Below are 7,477 nucleotides of genomic sequence, written 5' to 3' on the forward strand. Positions count from 1 at the left end.
TAAACCTGAAGATGTAGAGTGGTTTGTGTGCCAGTCGGTATCTGAAGGTGGAAGATGATTGAACACTAGAATACCAAGAAATTTGCCCTAGCTGAAGTAGGGACTTTTGTCGGAGATGGGCTTAAAGATGCCATCCAAGCCTTGAGAGAAAATTTATTGGAGATTGATCATGTCAGCACCGTTCGTGGTAACTGAATTAGATCTAAGTCTTTTGAAATATTCATGGAGGATGCTCGAAACTAAGTATCATAACTAAATCGTCGTCTTGATTATCTCTGAACTATTTTCGAAATAATTGTCACAATTAAATCTCTATCTTGATTATCTCTGAACTATCTTTGGAGGATACCCAAAAGTAAGTGTCAGAATTAAATCTTCGTCTTGATTATCTCTGAACTATCTTTGGAGAATACTCGGAACTAAGTATCAGAATTAAATCTTCGTCTTGATTATCTCTGAACTATCTCTGGAGAATACCCGGAATTAAGTATCAGAATTAAATCTTCGTCTTTATTATCTCTGAACTATCTCTGGAGAATACCCGGAATTAAGTATCAGAATTAAATCTTCGTCTTGATTATCTCTGAACTATCTCTGGAGAATACCCGGAATTAAGTATCAGAATTAAATCTTCGTCTTGATTATCTCTGAACTATCTCTGGAGAATACCCGGAATTAAGTATCAGAATTAAATCTCTGTATTGATTATCTCTGAACTATCTCTGGAAGATATCCAAAATTAGGTGTCAGAACTAAATCTCTGTCTCGAATGAGTGTCAGAATTAAATCGTTGAATTGATTATATCTGCACTATATCTAGAAGATGTATAAGTAGACTGCAAAAGAAACATTAGTTTTATGCAATGTCGTGATGTATGTATTGTAATTTTTTTTTTTTAAAAGAATGAGAGTGTTATGCATATGTCATGAGACGTATGTATGTTATGAATTAACTATGATATATGATGTATGAACATGAGTTATGCTATTTGGAGTATCATGAGAAAATAAATCTCTGTATCATTGGGATTTTGACGTTTGATCTTGTCTTGAAGAAGTACAGCTGGGGATTTATGATTCTTGCTTGGGGATGATCAGTAACTTGATGTACCCTGATTGGGAATAAAGACATTAATAAACCATGTTGGCGAAGAGCAAAGTGTTGGAGAACCAGCAGTGTTGAAGATGTAAACTTTGTTGGGGAGCCATGTCTTTGTCGAGAGCGTTTGAAGATATCTTCTTAATGATTACTCTGTGGGGATATGATCTTGTGAACCCATCTCTGTGGGGAGACATGGGTGAAAGTTGCCCCCAGTATTATAGTAACTACCATTCCTGGATTAGGTTAGGACACACCGCTAAGTATTGATCAGATGTCAAACTGGACTTTCATAGATTTACCCCTGCTAGTGAGGACTTTATGAAGTGTATATTGTAGGCGACATGCCCCTAGTAATCGTAAACTTAGGATGATGCCCCTGACTGTTTGGCTTTTGAGAGATTCTTGGAATCTTGACTTGATTGCCCCAGATTGATTTAAAACAACAGTTTTGCAAAAATTATGTACAAAAAGCATTTAAGAAAATATGTACAAAAGCAAAAAAGGAATGGGACTTACAACTCATAAGGAGAGGCCCATGTTTTATTTTATAAAACATGGTTGATTGTTTTGTTAAAAGATGCGAGGTTTCATCGTTTGAAAACTTTGATCGTTTGTTGAAAACAGTTTAAAAGTTTTGAAAGAAGTTTTCTGTTTAAAGAAAAACTGTACAAAGAAAAAGGGATGGGACTTACAACTCATAAGGAGAGGCCCATGTTTTATTTTATAAAACATGGTTGATTTATTTGTTAACAGACGCGAGGTTTCGTCGTTTGAAAAAACTTTGATCGTTTGTTTTAAAACAGTTTGAAAGTTTTGAAAGAAGTTTTCTGTTTAAAGAAAAACTGTACAAAGAAAAAGGGATGGGACTTAAAACTCATAAAGAGAGGCCCAGATTGTTTTGAAAATGACTTGATCAATCCAAAAAGATTTAATCAAGAGTTTTTGAAAGAGAAAACCCTAGAAAAAGGTTTTAAAAAGTCATAAAAAAGATTTGTTTTTGATTAAAGTTATGTAAATAAATGAAAAAATATTTACAAAGAGGTTTGGGGCTTACACCTTAAGGGATGCCCAGGAATATTTTTGATGTGCCTTGATTAATCAAAGTGATTTAATCAAGATTTTTTGAAAAGAAAACCAAAAGAAATGGTTTTAAAAGTCATAAAATGACTTGTTTTCAATTAAATGAAAAATAATCAAAAACAAAATATTTTTGGGATTTTTTTGCATAATCATAAAATAACATATTAAATGACAAGTGTGCAAAAAATGAAGTTAAAATGATGAGTTTTGATTGGTTAAAACAATTGATGAAGTTGTTTAAAAAACCAAAGAAAATAAGTGATAAAAAAAGAATGGTTTTGGCATGGATAAGTGTTGAACTCGTGACCTTGGGTTTTCCAACCACAACACTTACCAGCTGAACCACGCGCTTGGCTTGTCATAATAACACTTTCAGCTAAATAAATATTAAACAAATATTTGAGTTAAAAAATGGCGCCAAGAACACCATCTTCAAACTCAAGCTTCTTGATTCGTAAGTTTCTTATTTCTCAATGTTTTTGAAAAGTGTAAACATCAAACTTACTCAGAATTTCACAAGGAATACGATGGTGTCCATAAATTTCATTTATTTTGACTGTAAGACAATCAATTTTCGCATGAACACGAAGAACCCTAATTATGTATAATCATCGTGAAATCGTGTATGTGCATCAAATGAATCAATTGATTGAGGGTTATTGACCATTATAAGTGCAGAAACATGAAACAAAACAAGTTTTTCATTTATGATGCACGTATGCATGAGTTTTGAGTTTCACGGCTTACCTCTTAAAACGTGAGAATCGAATTTTGCAGAGGAGTGTTTCCAGATGCAATTGGATGATCCTATGAGCTTCCTTGAGTGTCCTTGAGTGTATTCCAACCCCTAACTTGCTTTGAAACTTGTTGAAATTTTGTGACCAAATCAAAGTGCAGCTTGCTGGTTTTTGAAGGAGGAAACTTGAATGGCACGATACCAGTTTGGATTTTATGATTTGGATGAGTTCTATATGATGTATATGAGGTGTTGGAAGTGGAAATTTGATGGATGCACGAGTGGATTTAGTTTTGGCAAGTTTTGGCTCACTTTGTGCATATATGGAGGTTGAATGGTGATTTTGTGTTTTGGGTGTTTTTGAGAGGTGTGAGTGGTTCAAACAACTTCCAAGTGATGTTTAGGATGTGTTAGAACCAATAGTTTGGTCAGAACTTGCAAGGTTTGGGATTTTGCAATTCTACCTCTTTTGAAACTTATGAAACTTACAACTTAAGAAAGAAAGAGAAAAACCATTCTTTGAGAGGTTTTGGTGTGCTTTTGAATGTGATTTTGATCTCTATTTATAGGATAAGAAATATGATGACAAGGCTTAGCAAGTTGGCTTTGCAATAAGTGTTTTGGCTTAAGAGATAAAAGAGAATATTTTCATTTAATGCTTTAGGTTAAAAACCTAAACCATGGTTAAAAAACTCAAGTGCTATAATATTCTCTCCAATCTAATCTTTAAAGATAAGAATCTTGCTTGCATCACTTTATTTAGTCATTGCTTGCATCATTTGCCAAAAAGTGTTCATACTTTGTGAAAAATGGCTTATAATTCAAGCTTAAGGATCACTAATGTCAAAATTCAAAACCATAGCTCCACTCCATAATTTTTCATGCTCTTGGTCATTTTGGAAAGCTCTTATTATGTACTTCAAATCCCTAGTTGAAATCTTCTTCAAGATCTTTAAGGAAATGGGTGAAAAAGATCCATGAACTTTGGAAAAAATGAAGTTTTTTAGTGAATTTTTCAAAAGATACAAACTTTGAAGCTCCATATCTCTTAAATGGTTAATCTTATGGAAACAAATTATATGTGACAAAGTTGTTCATTGGATCAAAATCTACAACTTTCATGTTGGAGGATTTTTTCAGTTTGTAGGTGAAATTTTGAGATATTCCCTTCCAAAGTTTGGTAAAAATCACTTGAAAACACTTAAAAAAAATTTCTAAGTATGAAAAGTCAAACTTTGACTTTTTGATTCTTGATTGATTTTCTTGATTTTTATTAATCAAATGACTTCAAATATCATATATTGATGATTTAAAACTTCAAGAGTCATGGTTTACCAAATTTTCCAAAAAGTCTATGGTGATCCTGTACAGTTGACTTTTTCCAGTGAATCGCGTTTCTGGAGATTTCAGGAGAATCAAGCTATCCTCACCAAATAAATGATATGAATGGATCATATTGAGTTATTGGAGGATCTTGAACCATGATTTGAGTTGTGGCACCATGTCCTGATTAAAAAGTCAGTTGTTCAGGTGAATTAGGTTAAAAACCCTAATTGTGGACCTGATGAAATTGATGACTGTGGCTCTTGAATTGAAGTAAAATTTCCATTGGATATTGACATAGGGACTATTTGAAGATGATTGAACCCTTTGATTGGTGCCCTGGAGCTTTTTCGGGTTTCCCAAATGTGATCCCTGATTTCAGTCCCTGATAGGTCAAGACCCTAGTCTAATGACTTGAAATATCACTGTTGATCAATCCTTGTGTGGGAGATGTCTTGAGCCAATAGATTAGGTCAAGATGATGTTCTTGGGTTCTTGAGGTCATGTCCCAAGTCATAGGTCAAATCCTGAGCAAAAGTCAGGAGTATGCTGTCTTTAGTCAAAACCCTAATTTAGTTGATTCAAAGCTTTTGAGCTTGTTGAAGTGGATCTTTGAGGACCAAGTGTTGATTTTTGATGAAGATAGTTCCTTTAAGATGAAGGGAGAACAAAACCCTAATTTATTTTTACTTGTACTGATGAGTGATTTCTTGATTAAACCCTGCTGAGTACAAGTAGCAAACACAAGCTATGCAATTTGTTAGTGATGCAAATGATGCATATGATATGATATGAGGTGGTATCTTAGGTCAAAAATTGGGGTATGAAAGATGCCCCTATTTAAGTTTCTTCAACCTGAGATATGAATATTGAAAATCTTTGTTTTGATAGGGTGGAAGAGACTTAAATATCAGAAGACGCGAATTTTGGACCTAAGATACCAAAATTGCGAACGATGCAAGGATATATTTACTGAGGGGATATCAAGAACTGACTCCACTGGGGAAAAGAGATCGGGAAGGACGTCTCAATCCGTTTTTAGGAAGAGAGTCCGTTTTATCGGGAAAGCAAGTGTATGCTTCACCAGGGAATGATAGCTTTATAAGAAAAGCTTACCTATCAACATTACCGACTATCAGCACAGTGATAGACTTGATAAAGAATAATGCGAAGGTGAAAGGTATGAAACTATATTACCGACTATCAGCATGGTGATAGACTTGACATGGTAAAAAGAGTTTCAAAGGTTCGGTTAATATTACCGACTATCAGCATTGTGATAGACATGATAAAAAGTAATATAACCATAACAAAAGGTTACCGACTACCAGCCTCGTGATAGCGGTTCTGAAGACATGATCAATTATCAGCCAAGTGATAAAATGATTCTGGAGACTTTACTAGGGAAATTACTGGTTATTCAGCCTTGTGAACAGTAATAAGCCCTGATTGTCACATGGTCTTCATGATTGATTTCCTAGAAAAGGAAAAATCATTTGAAAGAAACATAAACTGCTTAGATGATGAGGCTATTGTTTATGGTTCAACTTTTCTCGACTATATTTGGGGGATCGGAATTTGAATCTCTGGTAAAGACAAGGTTCTATCCAATAATGAACTGGAAAGAAACGGTCAAACAAGACTTTGTACCCGTGAGGAATGAACTCAACTGGGGATTTTCTCCGTCGTTTTGGAGAGGAGAAACTGAAGCAACCTTCTTCCACGAGGAATGATCTCAGTGGGGAATTGGAGAAAGAAGATGTTCTTTCTGCTTATGGGTGACAACCTACTAGAGAGATGACACGCCCATATCTATTTCTTTTGGGATAGGTACATCCTAAACAAGTGATTTCAAAGCAAACATTGAAAAATGCAAGAATGCATAAATGATGCAAATATGTATGAATGATGAATGTCATGAATGGCGCATGCATGCTGACGATATTGACAGACAAAGAAGTGTATACTGGAGAGGGACCAACGTCGCAATACAACCAGATACTCGGCAAATGTTTTTCAACATGGTGCAGATAATACGGGTGATGAATGGTGTTGCATGCTTTAGACCTCTGTGGGGAAGACAAACATCTTTTCTTCTTCACTGGAGATGAAAGAACTTCTTCACTAGGGATAAAAGAAATTTTTCTACCGTGAGGGGTAATTGGTTTTAGGAATTCTTTTTGGGATAAGAATACCGTTGTCTCATGATCTCTTTTGTGGAAGAGAACAACTCTCAGGGAGAATCCTTTTGTTCATCCTATGGAGACAGCTGTTGATGTTTCCTTCTGTTATTCACAACTCAAAGGAAAGTTTCGCTTTTATTTTGAAAAAGAAAAGTAAATTCTTTTAAAACTTCTTTTTTTCTTCTTCTATCAAAAGTGAATAACAAAATTAAAGCGTCATTTTGCAAGCTAGAAGAAATCGAGAATTGCAAACAAATGGGCACAAGGCTCAAATTTATTTAATGGGATGGTAATCAGCTAAAGGCGTGATTCCATGGAGTATTTACAAGAGTTGGAAACGGTAATTATGCGGAAAAGGGTACATTGAAAGCAATAACCACTATTCTCCCTAACAACTTTGAGTTCCAACTGTGCTTGTCGCTTCAGATTGGCGATGATTTGATCGGAGATCCTTTGATGAAAAGACTCTTCAGGTGACGAAGTACAGACTGATGCAGTTACTTTGTCATAAATCCTTAATTTTTGCCTAGATTTCCCTTTCAGGTTTTCAATCTACCAGGATAAATTTTTATGTTTATTGTCTTTAATTTTTGCCTGGACCGCCCTTTCGAGTTTTCAGTCCACCGAGACGCTCAGTTTTGCCTAAGTCGTTCTTTGCGGGTTTTCAACTTACTGAGTTGTTCTGTTGTCTCTTTTTTATTTTATTTATTTATTTATTTTATTTTTTAGACAAAGTATCAGCATTCACAGGATGTGGGAGTTCATCGCCATCCATGGTTGCAAGAGTCATGGCGCCGCCAGAAAATGTTCTTTTAACAACATACGGGCCTTCGTAATTAGGAGACCATTTGCCCCTAGAATCCGGTTGAAAAGACAATATCTTTTTAAGCACGAGGTCGCCTTCTTGAAATTCACGAGGTCGAACCTTTTTGTTGAAGGCCTGCTTCATCCTTGCTTGGTATAACTGTCCATGACACAGAGCAGTCATACGTTTTTCTTCGATTAAGTTCAACTGATCATATCTGCTTTGACACCATTCAGCCTCTGATAACT

Source organism: Vicia villosa, linkage group LG3, assembly GCF_029867415.1.
Source record: "Vicia villosa cultivar HV-30 ecotype Madison, WI linkage group LG3, Vvil1.0, whole genome shotgun sequence".
Lineage (NCBI taxonomy): Eukaryota > Viridiplantae > Streptophyta > Magnoliopsida > Fabales > Fabaceae > Vicia > Vicia villosa.